Raw genomic sequence first — 27,616 nt, forward strand, 5'->3', positions numbered from 1 at the left:
ATTACTGGAACCAAGAACTGGAACCTTGTTGAAGGTCAAAGCCGAGCGCCGAGCCGCCGACAGTCTAACACCGTCATCTCTCACAATACGTAAACGGTCTTTCTCCGTGTGACTTTGTCTGACATTTTAAAAAAAAAATTCTCTGCCCTGCGTGTTCTGACAGTGGGGATTTGAGAATTAATGAGGAGTGTGGGTATTATTCTTCGAAGGTGTTTGGGTTCATGTATAGGCCTATGACAAATGTATTTGTTGGTCCCACAGGGTTCCTTGCCTGAGTGGACCAGTGAGTGTGATACCCTTGTTATATGAAGGTTCAAGTGGTGTTGACAAGGATGTAAACTTAGCTTCCAAAAAAGTTTATTTAACAGCCTAAAGGAAATTTAAGCAGATACTAAGTTAAGCCACCACAAGAATCGAATGAGTTCAAGTTTCATTATGCACCTTTGATTAAATGTTAACTGGAAGTCAAGGAAATACGAGGAACAACTGAAACCAGATCAAGGTAAAACAATATGGTAATTTTAAGCCGGCTGTCCGCGGTGAGCTAGACTGTGGCAATTGGCGTTTTTCTAGGTAATTCTAAGCCGGCTGTCCGCGGTGAGCTAGACTGGCAATTGGCGTTTTTCTATGTTATTTTACTTGCTTTACAAGAATTTAAAGTAATATTTTGTCGCCCGGTTGTAACTAAACTGTGATTGACCTTTGAAGACTACACGACTTGAATTACCTAACGCAGGGTAGGTCTAAGCTGCCATTCCGCGGCAAGCCCGCCCCCCAACCTCCATAGCTAATACGACAAAATTGTAACCAGTAAACACCTGTAGGCTACGTTATGTTGGTATTTTTAGGGGTGTTTACTGGTTACAATTTTGCCGTATTAGCTTTGGAGGGGTGGGGGGCTTGCTGCGGAATGCTGGCTTAGACCTACCCTGCGTTAGGCAATTCAAGTCGCGTAGTCTTCAAAGTTCAATGACAGCTTAGTTACCGCCGGGATAATTCTAAGCCCGCTGTCCGCGGTTAGGTAGCCTATGGCAGTTGACGTTTTTCAGTGTTGCTTTGCTTGCTTTGCATGAGTTTAGGGTAACATTTTGCCCGTCAGCTGCAGCTAAACTGTAATTTACCCTTGAGCTGTATGCGCCAGTGCAGGGGACCTACGGTACCGCTGACTGACAAAATTTTACTTGAAATTCTTGTTCAGCAGGTAAAGTTCTATAGAAAAACGTCAACTGCCATAGGCTACCTAACCGCGGACAGCGGGCTTAGAATTACCACAACACTGAAAAGCGTCAACTGCCACAGGCTACCTCAACAGCACACTAACCGTTGCTTGTGATCAGTGCGAAGAAACGTAAACGGGAAACAAATCCGCCATCTTCGGTTACGTAATCACTAGGGAGCCATATGTTCAGCAAGGGTGGGGGCAAGAAGGTGGGGTACTGCACAAAAGGTACAAGTTGGTAAAGTGACGTAGGACTGTTATGTAGAAACATGGCGGGGTATTATTTTACTTATGGACATTAATTGCTTTCAACATAAAATATAAGTTTTTTGTTGTATTATGATGTAATTTGAATGATTTTGAAACCCTCCATCGCAAAAACACAATACCTTATCCTTCCCCAGCAAATGATATACTGTATATATAATTAATAAAATTACGACTTGTCAGAATACTGCACCCCCTCTCCATAGCTAATACGGCAAAACTGTGTTTACTGATTACAGTTTTGCCGTATTAGCTATGGAGAGAAAGTGGATTTTAAAATCATGCCATTAATTTTGTATATATCATTTGCGGGGAAGACCTAAATATTCATTTGCGATGGAAATAAACCTCAAAATCATTCAAATCACATCATAATACAACAGAAAAACCTACATTTTATGTTGAAAGCAATTAATGTCCATAAGTAAAATAATACCCATGGCGGTAAATAAGTTACCCAAAAAATAATAATGCTCCTACATGAAAAGCACTAAAACCTAATAACACCAAAACACAGGAGACCTAGCTACCTAATAATAAATGGAGGATAGTTTAGGAACCTTACCTTAAAGGGGTGGAGGGTACAATTCAGCCGCCGCCTTTACTAACAAAAAGCCTCGTCTTAGGGTCATCAAAGTGGATTTTAAAATAGGCCACTGCCAAGTACCCGACGAAGTTGTACCTCCTACAGCCTTACCTAGGCGTTGTCTCATGAAGTTCCCTCCACCTCCTCTCAACAGTATTTGTATGAGCACCAGTTACTGGGTCCACAAAGTTCGTGGAGTGATTGACAGTTAAGTGTACATAGCCTGGTAAATTTACAGTTTCGGTCAAATTCACATTTCCGATATAAAATTACATTTTCCTAGCTTAAATAGTGTACTTTCAACGAATCTGACCTTTATTTCTACCTCAAATGATTAGATTTAGAGATACATGGCCGCCATGGTATCGCTCTCAGTTCTGTGGTGCAAGCTGCTACACGGCTTATGCACATTTTAAAAAAAATTGTTGCAAGCTCGTATGTTTTGGCAAGCGGTAATATTGCGCTACAACGCTTGTCACTAGGGGTTACAGGGAACGAAATTTTACCCCTAACGTCTAGTTACAGTTTCTGTGAAATTCACGGCAAACTGCAATGTTACCCTTTTCTTAACCACACTTCGGACACTGAACACTTGTCGGTAGTACTAAATGTTCAAAGAAAGGTATTCACAACCTGTGGAGTTCCATTGTAATGTCCATGAAATGACCAATAGCCTCAAAGTAAGACAGAGAACACCCACTGCAGACGTGCACGACAGAATCCATGGCAGTCAACTAAGCGCACTTTTGTAGAAAGCCTCTTATTCCAAAATCGCAGTTAATTGGATATTCTTGAAACAAAGCAACCAATCAGGTTTCAGCATTTGTACCGTACTTATAATTCATAATGAAAAAACAAAAGACGATTAGGCATTTTACCCACGATTGACAAAAAAAAACAAAAACACATCAGCAGAAAAATGACATGGCAGCATAAACGCATCCTTTAACAACAAAGGCACAATATTCATGGCAAATATCTCCATAACTCTTAATTTGTGGAAGATGCAAGTAAGTATTTTGTATGAATCATGACAAAAATATATGATAGCAAGTAAAAAAATATTAGATATCAGTTTGGGCCGAAACTGTAATAATACCCATAGCCTTCGTCCTTCAGGCAGTCATAAGCTCTTCAGCAGTCAGAAACAATAGTTGTCCCCGGTACAATGTAGTCCTTATAACTAAGGTAGCAATTGATACAGTTAAGTGGCAAATTGCCCTTGGTTACAGGCTCAGAGGAGTGGGAGGTTCCGGGGGTGACGTCCGCCATCGTGCTGGGTTGAAGAGTGAGTGAACTGTGCCGGTGAACTGCACCGGAACAGGTTAGGAAGGATGAAGTTGGGGGGGGCTAAGAGTGTATTTCTGCTTTCAGTTTTGGGGTGGCGGAACGGCGCTGTGCACCTTATCCGCATTTTTTAAAATAATCTGGCAAGCTCGTATGCTTTGGCAAGCGGTAATATTGCGCTGCGCGCGCCAACCACAGGGCTTACAAAATATGTAAAAAAAAAAGGTTTCTGTTAACGTCACTGAGAGAAAGTGTAGCGAAACGTCCTGTAAGACCCTTCTCCTCCTACCCCATATACATGCTTCAGGTGTCTGCCAACAAATGTAAAGTAATTTTGTAAGTTATTTATGGTAAAATCATGTTGCGAAGAGACATCAACATATTTGTGAACGGAAAAGTACTGGAAGAAGGTTGTAGGCACAAGCTACAACGAATAGGAAACGGTTGTAAACCAATTGAGCAAAGGGAATACATGTAACTGAGTTTATGTATCCCCCAAATTCTCCACCTGGGTGAAACGTAATGTTGGGGGTAACGTTGCAACGTGATTGGTTGGGTACAGCCACCCACCAAAAAACCCACCAACTACTCTCTCAGTTGGAGGCATTGGATGAACCGAAAGCTCCTCTCTAAGACCGCGCATGCGTGACATGGCCTGGAATCAGCAGTAGTAGTGATATGTGAAAAGTGCCTTTGTAACGGCTCGCGCTGTCCATTTATTCCCCCTTATTTTTACGCTTGTTTTTCGTGTTCCAAATGACATATATAACATATATAACTGGAAATACAACAATGAGTTGCCCAAACCTTTTCACAAGTTATTTACCCCACCCAGAACCCCGGATTCCCAACGGGTCCCCCTCACCGTGAGCTATTCTCGAAAGTGTTTTACCCACCCAGGACCCAGATTCCCAACCGGTCCCCCTTACCGTCGGCTACAGTTATAAGGTAATTTGCAGCTTAATTACAGCTGAGCGACAAAATATTACTTTAAATTCTTGTTCAGCAAGTAAAGTTCTATAGAAAAATGTCAACTGCCATAGCCTAGCCCACTGCAGACAGCTGGCTTAGATCTACCGAATTGATTTTAAGTGCTAGTATTTTTTGGGTAATTCTAAGCCGGCTGTCCATGGTGAGTTAGACTATGGCAATTGACGTTTTTCTATGTTATTTTACTTGCTTTACAAGAATTTAAAGTAATATTTTGTCGGCCAGCTGTAACTGAACTGTAATTGACCTTTGACAACTACGCAACTTTAATTACCTAACGTGGGGTAGGTCTTAGCCGGCATTCTGCGGTGAGCCCACCACCCGCCTCCGCAGCTAATACGGCAAAATTGTAACCAATAAACACCCCTACGGTATGTTAGGTTGGTATTTTTAGGGGTGTTTACTGGTTACAATTTTGCCGTATTAGCTATGGAGGGGGGTGGGGGGCTCGGCGCGGAATGCCGGCTTAAATCTGCCGTAAAATAACATAGGAAAATGTCAACGAACATAGTCTAGCTTACCGCGGACAGCCGGCTTAGAATTACCATTTTTTGTGTCATTCTGTAAAATTTGATGTTTATTTCCGTTGGAAATATTTGGTTAATTCATTACCCCCTTGTATGTCTAAAGCAATGGGGTATCACAGTTGGGAACCAGACTACCAAAATCTTAGACCTTAATTTCAGGATAGGTTGTAGTGGGGTTGTCCCAGTGGCCAGTCAGATAGGATTCGGTTAATTTAGTTATGGAAGATTAAGTCAAGATACATCCTTGTATTTTACTCAGTAATTTGTGGTGCCATAGATCAGGTTAAGTTGGCGGCTGTGGGGAACAGTCAGCTGGACTTTACGCAGAAGAAACAGTTTCTCTGCTTATCACTTTCCAGATTTGTTGAGAGTTTTCTAGAGAAAGAACAGATTTGCAACTAGTTCTTTAAAGAGCTGCGGTGTGCTATTGGTTACCTAAAAGTAAACCAAACACTTAAGCAGGCGCCTCTTCGGTGATATCGACAGCCACTGGTTTATTTTAAAAAACATTGGTATCGTGCAATCTTGCTCTTATGTGCTTATAGCCTAACTATTTTTAGGTTTAAAACCAATCAATCGGGCTTCATTCCACATGTATTTCCTGTTGTGTTTTATGTATGGCATTACTGACTTGGATGATCCTAATGCAACTGTCTGTGCCAATTAACATTTCGTATGACTCACAGGGGCGTTCCTAGACATTTTGGGGGCCTGGGGGCACTGTCCCATTTACGGCCTCTCTTATGGGGTGGGGGGCGAGCGAAGTGAGCCAAAGCGCATATTTCCCAAGTCTGGAAGAGTATAGGGATAGGAGAAGATTAGGACCAATCAGCGTTCAGAGTTCGCTTGAGGCAATGACGTCATTATCTCAGCATTCATTCTTACAGTGTGTACGATAATTATCCGCTAGTACCGTATATAGTCACTATTGATAAATTAAAATATATGTATACTATCCGTTTTTTTTTCATTCGTGTTATCATTAATTACTTTTATCGGCTAAATAGCTCTTTATTTCTAACAAAATTCAAGTTTAATTAATGATGAAAACCGAGGAAGTATAACACTTTTATATATTCGTATGATTCATTAAACTGCCCTTCTTGAACATGATTCCGATTCGTAAATAAACAATTCATTCATACGACCTAGAGTTGCTTATTTAAGAGCATTCTATCGTTCCTCTCTTTTAGCAATGAATGTCAAGGAAAAGCTATCAAATTTCGAGAAATTTAAGAATATGCATTCAAACCAGGGACAGTAGCGACATAACTGAAGTAAGGACGAATGTAACAACAAAAGAACAGAGTCAAGGAATGGCTGGAAGAGTATGCAAATTTTTAATGCCTTTACCCCTTATCCTTATCAAGTTACAAGATGGGTCTACCCATAGATATAGAGGGGAGAGATTGGACAGACAAGATAGAGACTTTTTCATTCGTGAAGGGTATTATTTTAGAAAGAGGAACCAGCCCAAAATGACATGAAAATATGTTTTTCTAGGTGATTTTGATGTGTTTTGCACGAATATCATCTTCATTTTCCTCGGAAATTAACGGTTTTAGACTTTACTCGGAGCACCTACAGTTTCCGGGCCCACTCGACCGCCGACCAAAATCGGCGGAAGAACACCAAAACCAACATGTCGTGCTTGCCAGAATCTTTAAATATGCGGATAAAGGCGCGAAGCGCCGTTCCATACAGCCTACTGTAACCCCTGTGGCTAGCGCGCACAGCGCAACATTACCTCTTGCCAGAAAATGTCGTGCTTGCCAAGAATCTTTAAATATGCGGATAAGGCGCGGACGCCGTTCCATCCGCCGGCCTACTGACAGCACACATAAAACAGGACGACATGTTGGTTTTGGTGTTCTTCCGCCGATTTCGGTCGGCGGTCAAGTGGGCCCGAAACTAGGTGCTCGATAAAGTCTAAAACCGTTAATTTCCGAGGAAAATGAAGGTGATATTCGTGCAAAACACATCAAAATCACCTAGAAAAACATATTTTCATGTCATTTTGGGCTGGTTCCTCTTTTTAAAAATTTACCAAAATCTTTATAACTGTTTTAAACAACCTCAAGTAAACGTGTGTTAGTATTAGTCAACTTACAGTGAAGTACACGCCTGCATTTCGAGCTAATAAAATAAAATAATGAATGTTGTAATAAGGTCTTTATTAAAGCCTATTTGACATTGAATTCAAGTAGCCTAATAAATTAGCATGTAGGGTTACTTTCAGTCCATATTACCACGGTTAAGAGTGGCAATTTTCCCTACTACTAGTACTAGTTCTACAATGTACATAGTATCATGAGGCGTAGCCCAGGGCCTGCTGCAGTTGTACTGTACGTGTTAATGAAGTATTATAATGTTATTTACAAATCATCAGTAAGTTCTCAAACCACCTTGTATGCAGTGGACACGGTTGAATTTGATCTGCCATGACACTTGAAGGTAGTAGGCTATTCTTCAATTTTACCATTTTCATTTTTGCCTTATACTTCAAAGTTATAATACAGCATTATAGCTTTACTGACTAGCTAGACTACAAATAAACTTTTTTTATATAATCGTAATTCTTAAAACAATAGTGTATATAAAAGTATTTTTTCCAAGAAAGAAAAATAAAAATCAAATAATTCTGAAAAGGCTTCTGTTATGAATAGAGGGGCTCAAGTAAAATATTTATTGAAAAATAAAACAAAGTTAATACAGAATCTAATAGAAAGGTACATAAATATTGTAGAGAAATATGGCAAAATATTCATTTACTAATAATTACTATGTGCTGCAGTCTGCAGACAAAGTCAAAAGCATACCAACCTGTAATTCAACATATTTATTTAAATTGTAGATTTTACTGTAAGTTAGGCTAGCCTGTAAGAATAACTTAGGCTTTCATTGCTAGCCAAGACTTGAGCTGTATTTGATAGTCTGTGGAGGGGAACAGACAGAAAAATGGGCATTCCTGAAGGTTATTCCAAATTACACATCCTTTTCTAAGCTAAGGTTAGGTTATGGTAGGCTACCTTTTATTTGATGATAAACCCTGGTAGACTGGCTAGTTGGTAAAGTTTATTTGTAGTCTAGCTAGTCAGTAAAGCTATAATGCTGTATTATAACTTTGAAGTATAGGGCAAAAATGACAATGGTAACATTGAAGAATAGCCTACTACCTTCAAGTGTCATGGCAGATCAAATTCAACTGAGTCCACTGCATACAAAGAGGCTTGAGAACTTATTGATGACTTTGTAAATAACATTATAATACTTCATTAACACGTACAGTACAACTGCAGCAGACCCTGGGCTAGGCCTCATGATACTATGTACATTGTAGAACTAGTACTAGTAGTAGGGAAAATTGTCACTCTTAACCGTGGTAATATGGACTGAAAGTAGCCCTACATGCTAATTTATTAGGCTACATGAATTTAATGTCAAATAGGCTTTAATAAAGACCTTATTACAACATTCATTATTTTATTTTATTAGCTCGAAATGCAGGCGTGTACTTCACTGCAAGTTGACTAATACTAACACACGTTTACTTGAGGTTGTTTCAACAGTTATAAAGATGTTCATGAATGAAAGTCTCTATCGTGTTTGTCCAACAATCTCTCCCTTCTTTATGTATAGGTAGACCCATCTTGTAACTTGATAAGGATAAGGAGAAAAGGCATTAAAAGAAATTTGCATACTCTTCCAGCCATTCCTTGACCCTGTTCTTTTGTTGTTACATTCGTCCTTAATTCAATTACGTCGCTACTGTCACTGATTTGAATGCATATTCTTAAATTTCTCGAAATTTGATAGCTTTTCCTTGACATTCATTGCTAAAAGAGAGGAATGATAGACTGCTCTTAATTAAGCAGCTCTAGGCCGTATGAATGAATTGTTTATTTACAAATCAGAATCATGTTCAAGAAGGGCAGTTTAACGAATCATACGAATATATAAAAGTGTTATACTTCCTCGGTTTTCATCATTAATTAAACTTGAATTTTGTTGGAAATAAAGAGCTGTTTAGACGATAAAAAGTAATTAATGGTAACCCGAATGAATGCTGAGATAATGACGTCATTGCCTCAAGCAAATTCTGAACGCTGTTTGGTCCTAATTTTCCCCTATCCCTATACTCTTCCAGCCTTGGGAAATATGCAGCCAAACAACCTGGGCGGTTGGAGGGCTTGCCCCCGGGAAAATTTTTAGAATATGAGCAATTGTAGGATCATTTTAAAGGCACTTGTAAATGCAAATTTCAGACATTTTATTTCTTAAAACTAGGTGTAGGCTATATTGAATAATTGAAGATCCACTAAATTCATTGAATCATTTGAATGTGTATTATCTGGGCAAATGGGGCCATTATGGGGCACTCAGAGGATAATTAGGACCCCAATAAGCAGTAATCAATTGCCTTACAGTAGATCGGCCCAGCCCTTACCCCAATCAACGTTACCCACCCTCCTCCGATCCGTATGAGGTCTATAATGGGCTCTACGATTGGGAGGGGCTCCTGGAGAGCCCTATTTCTTTTACAAAACATTTTTGTTTTATTTTTGTTCACAAAATTGGAAATTGGGACCCTTCAGTGGGCCCCAAACTTTCGGGTCCAAATATAAATGGGGCCCTTGACCATTTTGGGGCCACTGGGTTTAGCTTGTCCTGTTATAGCAGCAATGGTTAAATTTCGCATTTTGGCCACCCGCCCCCTCACTTTGGGGCCCAAGGGGCCGATTTCAAACAGCCCCCTCCCCAGGGAACGCCACTGATGACTCGGCAGACATTAATTCATATGCAGATGTCACAGAATCAAAATACAGATATACAGACTTTTCATCTTTTGGCCATCAGATTTAGTTTCACGAGGTCTGTAACTAATTTGATGTTTGTTAAATGAGTTGCAAAATTTTTCATTTAGGTATTCTAAATACCTGGAACACTTCCCATAACTATTACACATGATTGATAACTCGTAGTACCCAAAATTATTGTTTTCTGAGAAAACGTCTCACTGAACTGGAAGTGTGATTATATTGCTTCAGACATTAGGCTATGAAGAAAGCGGTAGATACGGTTCTATATTGATTCTCAATATATAGAATGTAGTTCGAATTGTTAAAAAAAATGCAATCAGCAGCATCATTTCCACTTAAGGTGTGTGACAACCGCACGGCTAAAAAAAAAAAAAAAAAAAAATACAACACTAGACAATTTGACACCAGACAACTTGCGCCAGAAGGATGCAACAGCTGAGTTATCACACAACAATCAGTTGCCTACTCAGCAGCTGTTTTAGACTTCAGACTCGAAGGCGAAGTTTTTGTTTTTCTGTGATGGTATTAAAGGAAGTATTTCGTCAAAAATGAACATGTAGTGTTCGATAATTTAATACAGTAGGCCAATGTAGGTATTTTCTAAACATTGAAGGGTTCATAAACGTTTTATGGGCATTCCTGTAAAATTCAATAAAAGTGGGCATTGGGTCCGACTTACTCAGTTGCTTCCTCATTGAATCATACGGATGCAGTTATATTATAATGGTCACAAATTATATCACTCATTATACCTATTCGTATTTCGACTGCATAGTATTATGGATCCTAATTTCTGCAGTTGGCATATATATAAAATTATTAGGCTCACACGTGTGAATGCTAGCATGCATTATATGCAATTACTTTTTTAGGAAATTTTGGAGCACCTTAGGGTCCGGGAGTCCAGGTACAATTTATCCCCTTTAACCCCACCCCCAACTCCCACCAAACCCTCACCGTTGTTGAGGAAAGTGATGGTGTAGTTATGTCTTAAAGGACAAACACGTTATATACTTTCAGGAAAAGTCTGAGTCTCATACTCCGCAATAGCTCGGCGAATGAATGATATTTCTTGATCAAGGAATTCGAAGTATCAGAGTGCTATTGCATTCTTGACAAATGTTGTGAATTACGATGTTAAGCACATTTTTCACGATGTTTGAGAGCCAGAGTTGTCTAGTTCGCGAGACAGAATCTCAGCCCACTCCATGCGAGTAGTTTCAGATTCAAACTCCAACATATGATATGAACTTGCGTTGTGTATGTAATAAAATCGAATCTAACATCATAATGTATTAAAGACAAATATACTTAACGTACAGTGTTGATAAAAGTGTTTACCTTAGGACATTATTTACTATTGAAGATTCAGTGCTTTTTATCAGTTGGCCAGTATTTTGTGGGCACAGGTTTTCGGTATGAGTTTGGTCTTACGCAGCCAGGTGCTTGAAAAACCTTGCTTACTGTTTTAAGTCTGTTTGGTCTTGCAAAAATCATTCACGGAAATTAGGTTGGTTGATCTTGCAATGCAGGTTTGTTAATGAAAACTGGTTAATTGGTGATGACTGTTTTTGTTAATGGAGTACTGGTTGATTATATTTTCATGCAGTGTATAGCAGTTGGATTACTGTAGCTGAAGCTTTTATGAATGTGTCGTTCAGCTTTTTTTTAAGACTGGTGTTGCTCTATATTGAATATTGAAAAAAATTAAGGATTGTCATGGTAGGCAGGAAATCGTGGAATCATGTATGTGACCCGGTGATATTTTGTCTTTTTCTGCTCAATGGTAATTTCCTCTGTGGTTTGGAAGTGTGCTAAAAGTCTCATGTTCGCTATTTTTCTTTTTTCTTTTTTTATTTGTGCCCAATATGCAGTCGGGTAGTTTACATATCCTAGGGACGCCCCCGCAGCTCATTAACAATGACTCCAAATGAAAAATTGCATAGAACAAATTCTGTTCAGCGGGCCCCATTCTACCCAAAAAGTAACTTACTTGACCAGTTTGCTTCATATACCCGAACGACAATTTTTGCAGCAGGAGGAGACTATTCAACGTTGTTTGCAATATTTGGTAGCTTCATACCTATATCCCTAGGATTGACAATATCGTGTTCCAGTGCATATCAGTGCTAAATGAACTGCATTGCATTACATCCAGTATTTCATTTTAACTTCCCATCATTTTTATTCTTTTACTTTACACGAGTTTATTATAACATGACTATAATATGCAACGCTTCTCTTCATTGTTGCTGAGTTGTAACTGGTTTTCTGTAATTATACTGGATTCATACTCAGTACATGTTAGATGATAGGTATATAGTAGGAGGCTTCACCGTCCAGAGATCGGAATATTCATAGCTTATTGCCACCAACGTTGTTTTGTGGTCATTGGTATAGGAAGTGGTACCACGTTTAGTTTCCCAAGTCCAACAAGGATACCTTGGAGCCTTCTTAGGAGGACTTGTCAGTTGGACATCTTGCAGACAGTTCAGAATGTTGTGACTTTGACATCATTTTGAAAGTAGGTAAATGCAGAAATTTCAGCTGCTACAGTGTAGTATAACAATGTACTGACGTTTATCCTCATTTTGTGAGGTATTTAATATCAGTGTCAAATGCCACTATTTTCTGAATACAGATTTATGACGTGTGTCTGTTGGCACCTTCTCAGTGTGCGCATACTGTTCCCTTTATCACCCCAGTTTTGCGCATACTCTAACCATTATCACATTAGGAGGGCTCATATTCCCCATAGTTATGACACTCATTTTGGTAATGTAACTATAAAAAAGCGCCATTCTTGTTATAATGGTAGCCTGACCTTCAAATATTTTGTACTTAGCAGTAGTGACTGCTGTTTTATACACCTTTTCTTATCTTTGCAATAAACTCACAAAGTGTTTTCCCTGGAATCTTGACAAGTAGGTCCTGAGTTCATCAAGGTTTTAGTAAAGTTTGTTGGCATCTAGTTTAACAGGGACCAGAACCCTGATTTGGAAGATGAAAGGTTCCTGGTATATAGAAAGTGATATAACAAGCATCTAGTAACCAAGATGTAAGGTAAAGTTCGTGTAGAGCAACAGGTCTACTTGTGTAATATTTTTTGCGGGCTGGATTATTTTTATTTCCGCATCACTTATTTTACGTTATGTTGATACATATGTACGCAAAGTATTTCGTACTTATATATAGTGTTTATCTTCCCTTTACTCTTCAGCTCGGGTATTAGTAATGATAAATATCTTTATTTTTACTGTTCAAGTTTGAAAGTTTCACGGGGTTTAAACAAAGTATCTTGTGAGCATGCATAACTTATGTTAATGCATTTCATTGTTTAGGTAAGTGGTTTGCTGAGGTTGTGTTGTTATATTGTACAGTTAGTTAATGGCTCTTTCAAGGAAACTATGATTGTTAGTGGATGATGTAATTCCAGAAATTTAGGCTATCCACAGAAATCTTTCCAGAGATATACCAACGTTTATGTATTCAAGTAAAAAAAAATTAATCTTTGCTGGAAAGGCTAATGAACGGAAGGAATTTTGACTTAATTGTGTACTGGAAAAAATTTATGGATAAAGATAAGTCTGTACACAATTTTACATCAGATGGTTAGAAATTCTTTTAGTAATTTAGTGTCCTTGCAAAAAGAATTGTTTTACATTACTAATTCATCCATTGCAGTTTTGACCATTCAGTACTATGAGTTTGGCCTTGGTTTCGGCCCTATTAACCAGTAACACATGAAACAAATTTCGGCCAAATTTTATTTTCAGTTCTTCGCCGTAATTATTTAAATTCTGAATTTATATAACTTTAATGTATGTATTAGTGACTAAACATATCACAGGATGTTTAGACACTCATGTTTAAGCCTTGTACACCTGGGCTGACTGAAAGACGAAAGTACAACAGTTAGACTTGTTTCTGTTGATTTCTGATAAACGACATATTGTCATATTAGTTCCATGGAGTTCTTACTCAAATTTATAATGGTCGAACTGGGTTTGTGGACAGTACGAAACATCATGCCTTGAGAACAGCATTAGTGTGATAATTATCAAGACTACGAGTATATCCCACAAATTGCAGTTTGACAAAGGAATGTTCCTTGAAAAGTAATGAACCCGAACTCAATTATCTGCTTCCATGATCCTGAATAAATATCAAAATTTAGCAAAAGCCACATCCACCCATCCAATTATAATTGAATGCTGTTCGGGAATTGTTTTTCTCAGCCGTTGAACTGATGCTTAAATTAACACTGCTATATTCTACAGCATTTGGAAAAACTGACTTGGAAAAATACCTTTTGTCAACTGCATTTATTAATTATATTTTTTCGCCAGGACCTTTTCGCGGTAACCACTTTTAGACTTAAGTTAGTCTTCTGTTGTCTCCAAAATCTATTTCCTTGGATTTTTTCCAGGACTTCATTCTTTTACCACCAGTAAAAAACCTTCCGTGTTGTGATTTTGCTTTGAACTTATTTTCTCTTGAATTCTATAATTAGCATTCTTTTGTCTGTAGGTAATTCTGAAAAACAGGATAGCATGGTAAGTAAATGCTCATAAGCATCAGGTGAAGTGCCCCGTGACTTTTAGAGGAAAGTAACTTTTGTTCATGAGACTTACCTGTCAGATATATATATAGCTGTATTCTCTGATAGTCCGACAGAATTTCAAAACTTACGACACACGCAGTGGGAGATCAGGTGGTTAGTACCCATTCCCGCCGCTGGGAGGCGGGTATCAGGAACCATTCCCATTTTCTATTCAGATTTTCTCTGTCGCCGGTACTGTCAACACCTGTTTTCAGTACCTCCGTCTTTGGATTTCGTAAACTTGGTTGTCACTTAAGTATTTGTTTGACTTTTGGTTTTTTGACTTGGACTTGTGGCTAGGCATATGCAATTGTGGACTGTTTTGGATTTGGCTTTGTTTTTTGTGTGCAAGACTGTAAGGTGAGGCTACCGAAAATTTCGGTAGATCCTCACACTGTATGCTCGAGGTGTAGGGGGCATGTTTGTTTATTTAATGATCGATGCAAGGAGTGTGAGTCTTTGCCTGATGCTAGTTGGAGGACTTATGATTCCTATGTGCGAAAGTTAGAGTGGGATAGGATCAGGAGGTCTTCCTCCAGAAGTGTTTCAGTGAGTAGGAGTCAGGGTAGTGTTTTTTCACCTGCTAACCCTCCCGTAGACATAGCTTTTCCTAACCCTGTGGTGTTGCCCCCGGGCCCCGAGGTTGTGTCTGCGGAAGGAGATGCCCTGTCTGTTATTTTGTCTTCCATTCGTAACCTGAAAGCTAAAATGCTCGCTCTTCAAAGTACTGTGAAGTGCAGTGATAGTGTCTGTCCCCCTAGTGTTGTGGAGGGGGCGTCAGATCGGCCGTATAATGCCTCTAGGCCTGGACCTCTGCCGGACTCCCATGACTCAGGGAGTGGGCAAGTCAAAAGCCGCAAGAGGGTTGCGCGGACCCCCCACCGATCTGGCGTCCCTTCGGCAGGTCCTGTTGACGCTTCCCAGGCTGCCAAGGATCGTGCACAGGCACGAATCCTTAAGGATTGCTTCTCGTCCCCCGAATCTTCCTCCCCGCGTCAGGGGTGGAACTCTCGGAAGGACTCTCGCCCTTTGAAGAGAAGCTTCAAAGAAGGGGACGCTTCACGTCCCTTTTCTCGTGACGCTCTTCGCTCTTCTCCGGAGAGTTTTGACGCCCTCCCGCCTCAGAAGAGGACCAGGACGTCATCGGACGATGATGCTTTTGAGCGCCCCGGTCGCTCCAGGAAGAGAGCTGTTGCTTCCCCTGTGAGAAGGAAGAAGGTGTCCCCTCGCCCCTCGTCTTCTCACAGGATCAGCCCTTCTCCTGAGGAGGAGACTTCTCCTACTCGAAAGCTTCTGCTAGACATGCAGAGGCAGTTGCCTTCGTTAATGGCCCAGAAGGAGACTGATACGTGTCGTCGTTGGAAGGATTCCCGACTGCCGATCAAGAGGTCCAAACCGTCCCCTTCTCCTTCTCCGCGTTCGTCTTCTTCTCATGCTTCGCAGCCCTCTAGAAGTCCTTTGGCTCAGCGCTTTACTGGTCTCGGCAGGGATCGCCAATTCCCTCTTTCTGACGCTCTCCATGCTGCTAGGCTTGACACCCCTCGTTAAGACGCTCCACTTTTTTCTCGCCATGACGCTTCTCATGCTGCTAAGCATGACACTCCTCATGCTGCTCGGCAAGACACTCCCCTTGCTGCTCGAACTCATCGGGACGCTCGTCAAGACGCTTCTTGCCGAGATTTTCGCGACCCCTCTAGGACTTCTTCCAAGCAGAAGTCCCTTTTGCGAGTTGGTCTGCAAGGGCTTAGACCTCCTGGAGTTTCTCCAGTCTCTTCGGTTGCTCCCATTGAAGAAGGAGAGCTGTCAAGTGCATCGGAACCTGCAGTTGAGGAATAGTCCTCGACTTCATCAGCTTCTTCTGATTACCAGGTCTTGACACGTTTGCTGAAGGACTTGTTTGGGGACAAGTTTCAACCTTCTGCTCCTCGCCCTCCTCCTTCGCAGTTAACCTCGTCAAAATCGCAAAAGACTTCAGGTTTTGTGAAAATGGCCACGTCTCTCTCTACGAAGAGGGCCTTTAAGAAGGTTCAGGAGTGGATGGACTCCAGGAAGGCCCAGTGCAAGACTTCTTTCGCCCTGCCTCCGTCAAGATTGAGTGGGAAAGCGGGGATTTGGTACGAGACGGGAGAGGATGTTGGTTGGAGAGTTCCTTCCTCTTCCCAAGGGGACTTCGCCAGCCTTGTGGACGCTCCTAGAAGGTCTCTCCTTTCGTCAGCGAAGGTGTCCTGGACGTTGTCTGAGACTGATCACCATCTGAAAGGTCTCTTCAGAACATTGGAAGTTTTCAACTTTCTGGACTGGTGCCTGGGAGTCCTGGACTTGCAGGCTCGTAGCCCTGACTCCATTAGTCTGGGAGAATTGTTCAGCGTCCTAGCTTGCATGGACAAGGCGGTCAGGGATGGCTCCGAAGAGCTGGCTGCCCACTTCTGTACGGGGCTTTTAAAGAAGAGAGCCATATACTGCAACTTCACTGCGAAGTCGGTCTCTCCTTCTCAGAGGGCAGAGTTGCTGTTCGCCCCGATGTCTAGCCATCTTTTTCCCCAGTCCTTAGTCAAGGATACTGCCGCCACTTTGCAAGAGAAGGCTACTCAAAACCTCCTGGCCCAGTCTTCTAGACGTCCAGCAGTCCCTTCGACTTCTTCCTTGGGCAGGCTTCCAAGATACAGAAGCCCTTTCGTGGAGGAGCTTCTTCAAGATCGTCCTCTCGAGGAAGAGGTCTCTCCAGAGGTAGAGCCCCTTCAAAACCTAGGGGCAAGAAGTGACTCTGTGGACCTCCAGACACCGGTTGGAGCCAGGCTTCTTTCCTTTGCAAGAGCCTGGAGAGAGAGAGGGACAGACAACTGGTCCCTCGAAGTCATCGAAAAGGGATACAAGATCCCATTCCTCGTCTTACCTCCGTTGTGCACGAAGCCCAAGGATCTGTCGCCATCCTATCAGCAGGAGAAGCAGCAGATTCTATTCGACCTGCTCGAGCAAATGCTCGAGAAGAGAGCTGTGGAACAGGTCTCAGATTTACAATCCCCGGGTTTTTACAACAGGTTGTTCCTGGTCCCGAAGCAGTCAGGAGGATGGAGACCAGTCCTGGACGTCAGCAGGTCGAACCATTTCGTTCTGAAAGAAAAGTTCAAAATGGAGACGTCCCAGTCGGTTATAGGAGCCTTAAGACCAGGCGACTGGATGGTTTCTCTCGATCTCCAGGACGCCTACTTTCACGTCCCTATACATCCTCTATCAAGGAAGTACCTGAGATTTGTCCTGCGGGGACAGGTATATCAGTTCAGGGCTCTCTGCTTCGGGCTAAGCACAGCCCCTATGGTCTTCACGGTGTTAATGAGGAATGTGGCGAGATGGCTTCACCTTGCAGGGATAAGAGTCTCACTTTATTTGGACGATTGGCTCATTCGAGCCTCGTCAGTGTCGAGGTGTCTGGAGGACCTTCACGCGACGTTGGATTTGACGAAGTCCCTAGGACTTCTGGTGAATTTCGAAAAGTCCCATCTGACCCCGACTCAGTCCATCGTTTATCTGGGGATTCAGGTGGATTCAGTGGCTTTTCGAGCTTTTCCGTCACAAGAAAGACAGCAGCAGTGCTTAGACAAAGTTTCAGCCTTCCTGCGGAAAGAAACATGCTCGGTGAGGGAATGGATGAGTCTGCTGGGGACCATTTCATCGCTGGAGAAGTTTGTTTCCCTGGGGAGACTGCATCTCAGGCCGCTTCAATTCTTCCTTGCAGAGAACTGGCAGGACAAGGAGGATCTGGAAGTTTCTCTGAAGATCTCGCCAAAGGTGAAGGATCACCTAAGGTGGTGGCTCGATCCATCAAAGTTGGCAGAAGGCGTTTCTCTCAAACTTCAGAACCCCGACCTAGTGTTGTTTTCCGACGCGTCCACATCGGGATGGGGAGCAACACTAGGGGGGGGAAGAAGTGTCGGGCACCTGGAGACGGGAACAGGTGTCCTGGCACATAAATCTCAAAGAATTGGGGGCGATTCAGTTGGCCCTACTTTTCTTCGAGGGACGAGTCACAAACCGAGTAGTCCAGATCAACTCGGACAACACCACGGCCCTGGCATACCTAAAGAAACAGGGAAGAACTCACTCTCGGTCCGTGTTCGCTTTAGCAAAGGACATCCTGCTGTGGGCACAGGCCCGGAATATTACGATCCTCACGAGGTTCGTTGCAGGTGTAGAGAACGTCCGTGCGGATCTTCTAAGTCGGCAACAACAACTGCTACCAACCGAGTGGACCCTGCACCAAGAGGTTTGTCAGGGACTGTGGAGGCTATGGGGACGTCCCTTGGTGGATCTCTTTGCAACTTCTAAGACGAAGAGGCTTCCTCTTTACTGCTCCCCTGTACTCGATCCAGGAGCGATCTCAGTAGATGCTCTTCTCTGGGATTGGACGGGGATGGACGTTTATGCCTTTCCCTTGTTCAAAATCCTCGGAGAAGTCATCAGGAAGTTTGCGTCGTCAGAAGGGACGAGGATGACGTTGATCGCCCCGTTTTGGCCTTCGAGGGAGTGGTTCACAGAGGTCATGTCCTTCCTAGTGGACTTTCTGAGAACACTGCCCATGAGAGTCGATCTACTCAGACAGCCCCACTTCGAGAGGTACCACAAAAACCTCCCAGCTCTGAGTCTGACTGCATTCAGACTATCGAGAAGCTGGCCAGAGCAAGAGGTTTTTCTAGATCAGTGGCAAGAGCTATTGCCAGAGCCAGAAGATTCTCTTCCAGTAATTTGTACCAATCGAAGTGGACCGTGTTCAGGAGATGTTGTAGAAAGAAGGGCATTTCCTCTACCACGACCTCTGTGAGTCAGATAACTGACTTCCTCTTGTTTCTGAGGAGTGAAGTCAAACTAGCGGTCCCGACTATCAAGGGATATAGGAGTATGCTATCAGCCATTTTTAGGCATAGAAACCTGGACCTGACTAACAACAAAGACCTTCACGATCTATTTAAATCATTCGAAACCACGAAGGTGCCTCAGCAAAGGACTCCTCCTTGGAATTTAGATGTGGTGTTACGGTTCCTGATGTCCAGTCCTTTCGAGCCTCTTCGTTCTGCGACATTGAGGAACATTACCAGAAAGACTATTTTTCTAACCGCTCTAGCAACTGCGAAGAGGGTTAGCGAACTTCAAGCATTCAGTAAACATATAGGCTTTAAAGGACATAACGCAGTTTGTACTTTGTCCTACCTTTTTAGCAAAAAACGAGAACCTGTCCAACCCTTGGCCCAAGAGCTTCGAAATTAAGGGTATGGCTGAGATTCTGGGTCAAGAGCCAGAGAGAGTCCTATGCCCTGTCAGGGCTCTCAAGGTCTACTTGGACCAAACGAAGGAAAGTCGAGGCCCCTCGGATGATCTAGGGTGTTCAGTGAAGAGACCGGACTTACGTATGTCGAAGAATGCACTGGAATTCTTCCTGAGGAACATGATTAAAGAAGCCCATTTATGCTGTCAAGACACTGATTTTAAACTTCTGAAAGTCAGTGCTCACGAGGTGAGGGCAGTTGCAACTTCAGTGGCTTTTCAGAAGAATATGACACTCAGTAACATTCTGGGTGCCACATTTTGGCGTAGCAACTCTGTGTTCGCTTCACACTACCTGAGAGATGTGAAGACGACATATGAGAACTGCTTCTTGCTAGGACCATACGTTTCCACAGATACAATCCTGGGGGCAGGGAGTGACACACATCCTATCCTATAGAAAATGGTTAGGAAGTGTTTTTTATGGTTGTTGGGTCGACCGCCAGAGGCGGACTTCCCACTCTTTAGCTTTAGTTTTGCTATCCTAACTTAGTTAGGCTTGGTCAGGAGGTTGTTTTTTCTTCGTTTGCCCTCATTGTATGGTCAATATGGTCTAGTCACATCGTGGTCACGCCCCTGTTGACAGATCATCTAGAACTCACCAGCTATACAGGTCAATACCTTGCTGGAGACTCTAGTAAAGCAGAAGCGGACTTGGGTGACAGTAATCACGAAGTCAGCTATGCTAACAGGTAAGGAACCAAGGTGTCAATCACCTACATGTATTATGTTTCCTAAATCCTATTCTGTCTGTACCCACCTCCAATGGTGGTATTCAGCTATATATATATCTGACAGGTAAGTCTCATGAACAAAATGATATTTTAATGATAAAATAAAGTTTGTTCATACTTACCTGGCAGATATATATATTCATAGTGCCGGCCCACCTCCCCTCAGGAGACAGTGGCACTAGAAAATCTGAATAGAAAATGGGAATGGTTCCTGATACCCGCCTCCCAGCGGCAGGAATGGGTACTAACCACCTGATTTCCCACTGTGTGTGTCGTAAGTTTTGAAATTCTGTCGGACTATCAGAGAATACAGCTATATATATATCTGCCAGGTAAGTATGAACAAACTTTATTTTATCATTAAAATATCATATTTAACTGTGTTATAACATGATATTCCGGAAAAATTCTCTTGTCCATGAATCAAATTACTTTTGATAAATTTGCTTAGAGATTTTCAAACTTTTGTAATAAAAATGGTATAAATTTTCTTTCAGAAATGTATATCTGCTGCCTGCATATACAAAATCCAGTGACCAAAGGTGGGAGTAGAACCCTCAACTGGAAGCCCAGTTTGTCTTTGGCTGATGGAAGGAAATGGAAAATGAAGGAACCTGTAAGGCAGAGGATGAACTGAAGCAAACTTTCATCAAACACTACGATTAGGATGAACACTATTGAACTTATTGGTTATTATTTAAAAGTAAGTTCATACTTTCTCGTTCAAAGCTTCCTTGGAAATATCAATACTGGTTAGGCTGCAAAGTAGATAAGTTCTTACTCAAAGGCAGCTCGTTTAAACTTCCTTCGGAATGTATTGCTGAATGTCAAGTCAGGTGAAATCAAATCAAAACTTTATTTCCATTTTACAATAGTTATTCTACATGTCATATTTTGAAAATATATGCAACGCCCATTGACTCATACCAGATACATATAATTTTATAATAATATCATGAAGTCAAAGCACATGGCCGCGCCCTGCTGTAAAGAATACTTATATTACTAAAAAAAAAAAAAAAAAAAACGCGTAGAAATTAACCGTTTTGAAATAATAAATTACCGAAAAACCTCTCGGAAAGAGCCTTACGTGTTTTTTCTATACATTTTAGTTGCAAATAATTTAAAGATAATGCAATTAAGTAGGTCGTAATTTTATTTTTCAATCTAGCGTTAGTATCACGTTAAAAAATCGTGGCATAAATTAATCCCAGAATGTTAAATTGAATCCACCTGATAGCTACAATATTGCTTAATATCATTTCCATGCTTCATCTCGCGCATGGTTCCCATTTAGATAATTGTGAAAGTGAATTCAAGAAACTTATCAGTATTCCTTTTTTGATGGTGTAATATTAGCATTTCTTCCTATAACCTAAACCTCCACACGTAATTTAAAGTAATGTGAAGCAGTCAATTCACCGATTTAATCTTTGTCTTTAAGAGAATTGAAGGTAGAAAGTGACGTAACCTGAGTGTAAAAATTAAATGCTAATTAGCGCCGGAACTAGTTAAATTTTGAGGTACTGTTTAATAGAAGGCTAATGAGTAAAGGAGTTTTGTAACAGAAACAAATGAAGTGAAACCTCGAAACTAAAAATTAACAGGGTTTGTTGAATTTTCTCAGGTTACAGCATGGCAGCAGTTCCAGAGGAAGCACTTGGCAAGATTGGTTTGTGTGCGTTTAACTGATGGAAGTAGTCTGAATTAGATTCAGTTACTAAAGGTTTATGGTATTCAGGCTGGAGCAGAATACTGTACGTAAGATATTACAAAACTAAACAATATGTAATACTCTACAGCTAAGTATTTAAAAGGACATTTTGTTTAGATACTCATTTACAGAAGGTTTATGATACCAGATTTTCAATTGTCAGGAACTAAGTAGTTTATAGTACTCTGTGGAAGCGTAACTGGTCACTAAGAATTTCTTTCTAGGTCTACATGATAAAAATTTGCTTGGATTGTAGGTTTCATGTTACATGTATCGTGAAGGTATTTAGTAAAAGTTTATTAATATAGAAATGTCTCCAGGCAATTCAATTTACATTTTTTCTTTTGTATTTAAACTACGAATTGGGTAATTGCCCCCAGTGATTTCAATTCGTTTCGTTAAATATAGACGTCTTAAGTTATGTATATTTTGCACTTTAATATTTAAAGTATTTATTGGGTCTTAAAATCAGTTTTCCATTGGATTGACCAAAATTTCACTTTTAGAATTATCTGAAGTTTTCTGAAAAGTGTTTCTTGAATAATGATGTAAAATTTGCAAGATGTATTATGAGAAAGCATCTCTTTGAAGGCTAATACTTACACCAATTTTTTTTTTCTAACGAAACTGATATAATTAGGCCACATGATAAAATGGGCGAAATTGGAAATCTTAACAGATGAAATTATCTGCTTTGAAAAACGGTCAGTTCATTCTTCAGAACAATGTGAATTTTGCGGTTTCAGAGTTATTAGGACTAAATCTGAGGTTACAGAAGCATTTCATTTATCAAATTCGCTTTTTGACCTTTACATAACTTATCCTTTTTAACTGGTAATATGGTAAACAAGGTTCAATAACAAAATCTGCCTTCAGATTAAAAAAAACAGTTTTCAAATATCTTAAACAAAAATCTAAATTTTTAACTATGCCTTTAAATGTTGCAAAGTTTATATGAAATTGTAATGTAGATATCCGGATAGGGATCTTCATTCGAACGAGTTCTGTTTGCCTATCTGTATCCGAGTACACAAAAACCAACTTTGATTAATATTTTCACCAAAGGGCAGATTAGAAAACGTTTCATTATGTTCGTGAGAGGCTTCAATGGCCTTATTTTGGGCATGAGATGACTCTTCATAAATATTTTTCAGAGAGAAGTACAGCTGGACAACTGAAGCATTCATCCCCTGTGAACTAACATTGAATGGAGATTTTTTCATAAGTGACATTATTTTAGCAAACAGTTATATAGTTACCGAAATTAAAAGTTCATAGTTTTCTAAACTGATGTATTGATAGCTGTTGATATGAATTTAATATATATCGTGAAGTATTTACCTCGCATAAATTAATGACAGTAATTCTTGCAATCCTCTTTCAGAATAACGTTGCTCGCCTGCTTGAGAAGAAAGTATATACAACAGAAGCAGTGGTTACGTAAATTAAGGACTCCATTAACTTCAATCAAATCCTTTATTCTGTGTTGAAGGCTTTCTAGTGGATTTATGACTTCGTGGGCCGGAATCAGAGTATATCAGGATTTCGAGTGCCGTGGTTGTCCTAATTTTGAAAGTTTTTTTGTATGAAATGTTTACAATGAGGCTCTAAGTACCTTTTAGTTAGTAATTAAGCGGTTAAAATTAATTCTCTTAGGTGACACTACAAAGTTTGGTCTTGTGCTTTATTAATTTTGCTTAAGTTCATAAAATATTGAGTGATTTTGGTACAGTCGATTTTCTTCTCATAGGATGCTGTTACATCAATCTTAAACGTACTCACCTGTCTTTCATTTTAAATAAAAAAAACTGCTTTTTAAACTTTCAGGGAATTAAATCTAAATTTACCAGATCTCTGTAATTCACAACTAGATATAACTTTATATCACCATTTTACCAACTTTCGTCAGCATTTTAGTCTTTGAAATCTTGGGTCACGTTAGGTGTTGCTATGTGTATTTAGAGTCTCATCAATAAATCTTACTCTCATTAGTGTACGGGCATCTGTGGAAGCTTTTTCACACACAGTTTCTTACTTGACTGACTTTATTGTGAATACAGAAAAATGTAATAATATTCAGTTACAGCTTGGTTAGTTTTAATTATCTGTTAGCAATCAACATGATGATATCGTTTCAACTTATGGGTTTTCAGTACATTTAAGGCTTCAGCTTCTATGAGTTATCTGAATTCTGAAGTGACCATAGCACATTTTAATTACAGTTTAATCCCAAATCTGAAAAAATTTGCAAAATTTCAGATACCAGGTTTAAAGCGACATTGTCGTTACACTTATTTCCGCTTTCTACATCTTCACGATAAAAATGTTGAAACTCAGTGACATGGTGGAACAAGTTGCTGCTGCTAGTCAGAACGTCAGATTGTTAGTCGATTGAGGTACTGACTTTTTGTGTATGTGTTTTGGTGGGTTCAATACCACAAAGGAATCTAGAATTTTTGTTCCAGCTGTTATCAAATTATCTTCCTAACCATGTGTTTGAATCCATGAAATTTCAGTTCAGATTAAGTTCAGATGCTTTCGACTTGGGCAGCCTCTCTTGTTTCTTATTCCACAGTTTATTTGTTTTGTCTTATTTTCCTTTACTTCTTATGACTTATTCTTTGCTTTTTTTTTTTGTCATTCTTTCCTGTATTGGGTTGTCATTCACTGAGGCCCTTGGGTTTGTGGTATTCTGCTTTTCCGACTAGGGTTGCATCTTGCTAGTACTAATAGTGGTAATAGTAATTTTGCTATAATAGTATAGCATCATCCTTGTAACTCTTCGGAGTGGCCTTCATAGTACTATTCATGGATATCAGTCCAAGGTTGACAGACTGTAAAGTTGCCTTTAGTGCTAGGTTTTTTGGCCAGAATTTTAGCCTTTTAATTTGAAATTGTGATAGTGTGCTTGCAATTCTGCATTCCCTTTTTCTTCAGTTAGTGTGTATGCATATTACGAACTTTGGACTTTTGACGTATACCATCCTTTGTGATGAGTTTCATGCCTAGTGACTGTATTTTGCTGAATTACCGAATTTTGGCAGCAATATTTGGTAACTCAGTTTCGCTTTCGCTGGGTTTAGTGCTAAGCCTGCTGCTGATGACAAATAATTTGAAAGCTTGCTTAGGATTTTCTTTGTTTGCTTTGTACCTTTATTATTGTTATGTCTTTTAAGGTCGTCCAAGGTGCTACATGATGTAAAGGTTATTACTTTGCCCAGTTTGTGGAAAAAAAAGATCTAACACCAGCAGTCGCTAATTTCCTTTTGTATTAATCTGAATTGTTGATACCTGGTTTTATAAGATGGTTTTGCCTATGAACTATTTTTCCAAATAATGTCAGGGCACCTCTTGGTTTTCAGGAGTCTTCTGGATACTCCTCGGTTTATGAAGTTTTTAGGGTGATCCTTGATCTTTGGAGTTCCTCAGAGCACTTCTTGGTTCACTTATTTTTCCTATATCAGTGATATTTTAGTTATTTTCTTATAGAAGCAGACAAATTTTCATATCGTCACTTTTGCTTAGCCAGCCATTAGGTCTTCATTTATGAATCTGTGGGGATTATTAATGTGCCTTCTAAAACAGTAACTCCAGGCTACCGATATTTCTATTAGATGTCAAAGGTAGTTTGATTTTGAGGATCCAAAGTTCTACTATGAATATAGCTCATAAGGCATTGGCATAAGTTTTGTATTGTAACTGATGAGAGTGAGATTTATATTAGATTGTTAGTTAAATCTGTGGTTAACTTTTTGTGGCATTTAATTAAAAGGGAAGTTCTGTAATGTGGAATTTGAGGTATTTAGTTCTCATGTGGCCCCCTCAAGTTTTTCTTTCGCACTTTCAAAATTCTGCTTTCCCTTTTATATTTCGAATTGTTTAAAGGAGGATAATTTACAGTAATCCCTTTCATTATTTTCAGGTATACATAATAGTATTATCTCTCTCTCTCTCTCTCTCTCTCTCTCTCTCTCTCTCTCTCTCTCTCTCTCTCTCTCTCTCTCTCTCTCTCTCTATCTACACTTTTCATTCATCTGAAGGAAGTTTTTTTGCTAGAGAAAATGTTGTGACGAAAGACGTTTTGAAAGGAATTTGGGTGCGATGGTGTGGAATATTACTTTATGAAAGTAAACTGTAAGGTTCAGTATATAGGTTAATGAAGTAAATTTTATGAATTTATTGATTAATGAAAGGATAGGTTATGGAACACAGGCGGAAGAAATTGTGGGGGTTATGGATCATTGGTCAAATAAAAGTGAGATGCGAATGGAACCTGGGTTAATGAATGTATTGGATATGAAATTTGGTGAATAAAGCAAGTTCTGAATATAGTCGAGTTCAAGTATAGGTTCTGGAGCACAGATGAATGGATTTGAAGGGTACGGAATGTAGATGAATATTTGTACTCAACTCTGGATTCTATAGCGTGAGGGTTGGAGCTGAATTAGGGGCAGTTACGAGCGGTGCCACACTTACGTTAATAGAAAATGTAATTAAAATAAGGAACCTCACTGATTATACTAAATATGATGAGACTCAGAACAAATGGTGGTGTGTTCAGTATATAAAGGTTGTGATGATTATTGTTCTAAATCATTCTTCAGTCATAATAAAGAGAAACTTGGCAAATGTGTTGCCCCATCTCCAATACTCAAGAACGGATATCTTAAGAAGCTAGTATCTGTCATACGGGAGCCGTAAACACTTTTCATCACATAAGGTCAAAGTTCGTCGCATTCCAGCAGGAGATTATTTATGATGTCTAAATTATTTAAATATCCCAGGTTTGATTTTAAATCGTTTAACTTTTCTTTACTTCACATAGTCAACTGAGGTGTTATGTCATCACTAGGTAAAAAAATAACAAGCGTAATAAAAATATTTTCTCTCAAGTATACTATGAGTACTATGATAAAAAAAAAGAGCCATAGGCGCTTGTTAGCCCATTTCTTAATCTAATGAATTCAAATATCAGTAAAAAAAAAAACTACCCTTACATTTGATATTACTTATTCAGAGCTAGGCCTACAACGAATTCAAAAATGTTGGCAGCTCAAGTTGTTGGCAATTACTACACCTCAACTCTCACAGTAAAAGAGATCGCGTGTAGGTAAAGTTAAGGGATATACGTGAAAGAAGTAACTGGTGTATTTCTACCAATTTTCTGACATATGCTATGAATGTTTGATTTGTTGCAAAGCTCGAACTGAAAATGAATGCATAGGAAATTTTGGGTGATAGAATCAGGAATTTGAGTTGACTCGCAAGTAGGTGGTCACTGCAAACTTTTATCAATTAAGGGGTAGAATTAGGTGAAAATTGGAACTTTTGATGACCGAGAGAAGAGTATAGCAGTTTTAGGAATGGGAGGAGACATGAATTTTGGAATAAGGATGTGAAAGCAAATTGAGTTAACTGTGTAATGTGAAAAGGGTGTTTAACCGTTTTGTGATTGTGTGGAATTTCAGGAAAAATGTTTTACATTCAGAATATTTTCAAAAATCTCTCTCTCTCTCTCTCTCTCTCTCTCTCTCTCTAGGGCTACATGAGCAA

General features: G+C 40.0%; 1 long non-coding RNA gene across 3 annotated transcripts; it reads left to right on the plus strand.

Annotated features, from left to right (window-relative positions):
- LOC136835084 (uncharacterized) lies at window positions 1–27,578 on the plus strand. Of its 3 annotated transcripts, none has more exons than XR_010851978.1 (4): window positions 1–502; window positions 20,847–21,052; window positions 21,977–22,106; window positions 23,448–27,578. It is a non-coding gene; the product is annotated as an uncharacterized lncRNA (long non-coding RNA). The 3 variants fall into 3 exon arrangements; XR_010851977.1 differs by having other exon boundaries at window positions 3–502; window positions 21,977–22,110; XR_010851976.1 differs by having other exon boundaries at window positions 8–502; window positions 21,977–27,578.
- The last annotated feature ends 38 nt before the right edge of the window (window positions 27,579–27,616 follow it).

This window comes from Macrobrachium rosenbergii, chromosome 4 (genome assembly GCF_040412425.1).
Source record: "Macrobrachium rosenbergii isolate ZJJX-2024 chromosome 4, ASM4041242v1, whole genome shotgun sequence".
NCBI lineage: Eukaryota > Metazoa > Arthropoda > Malacostraca > Decapoda > Palaemonidae > Macrobrachium > Macrobrachium rosenbergii.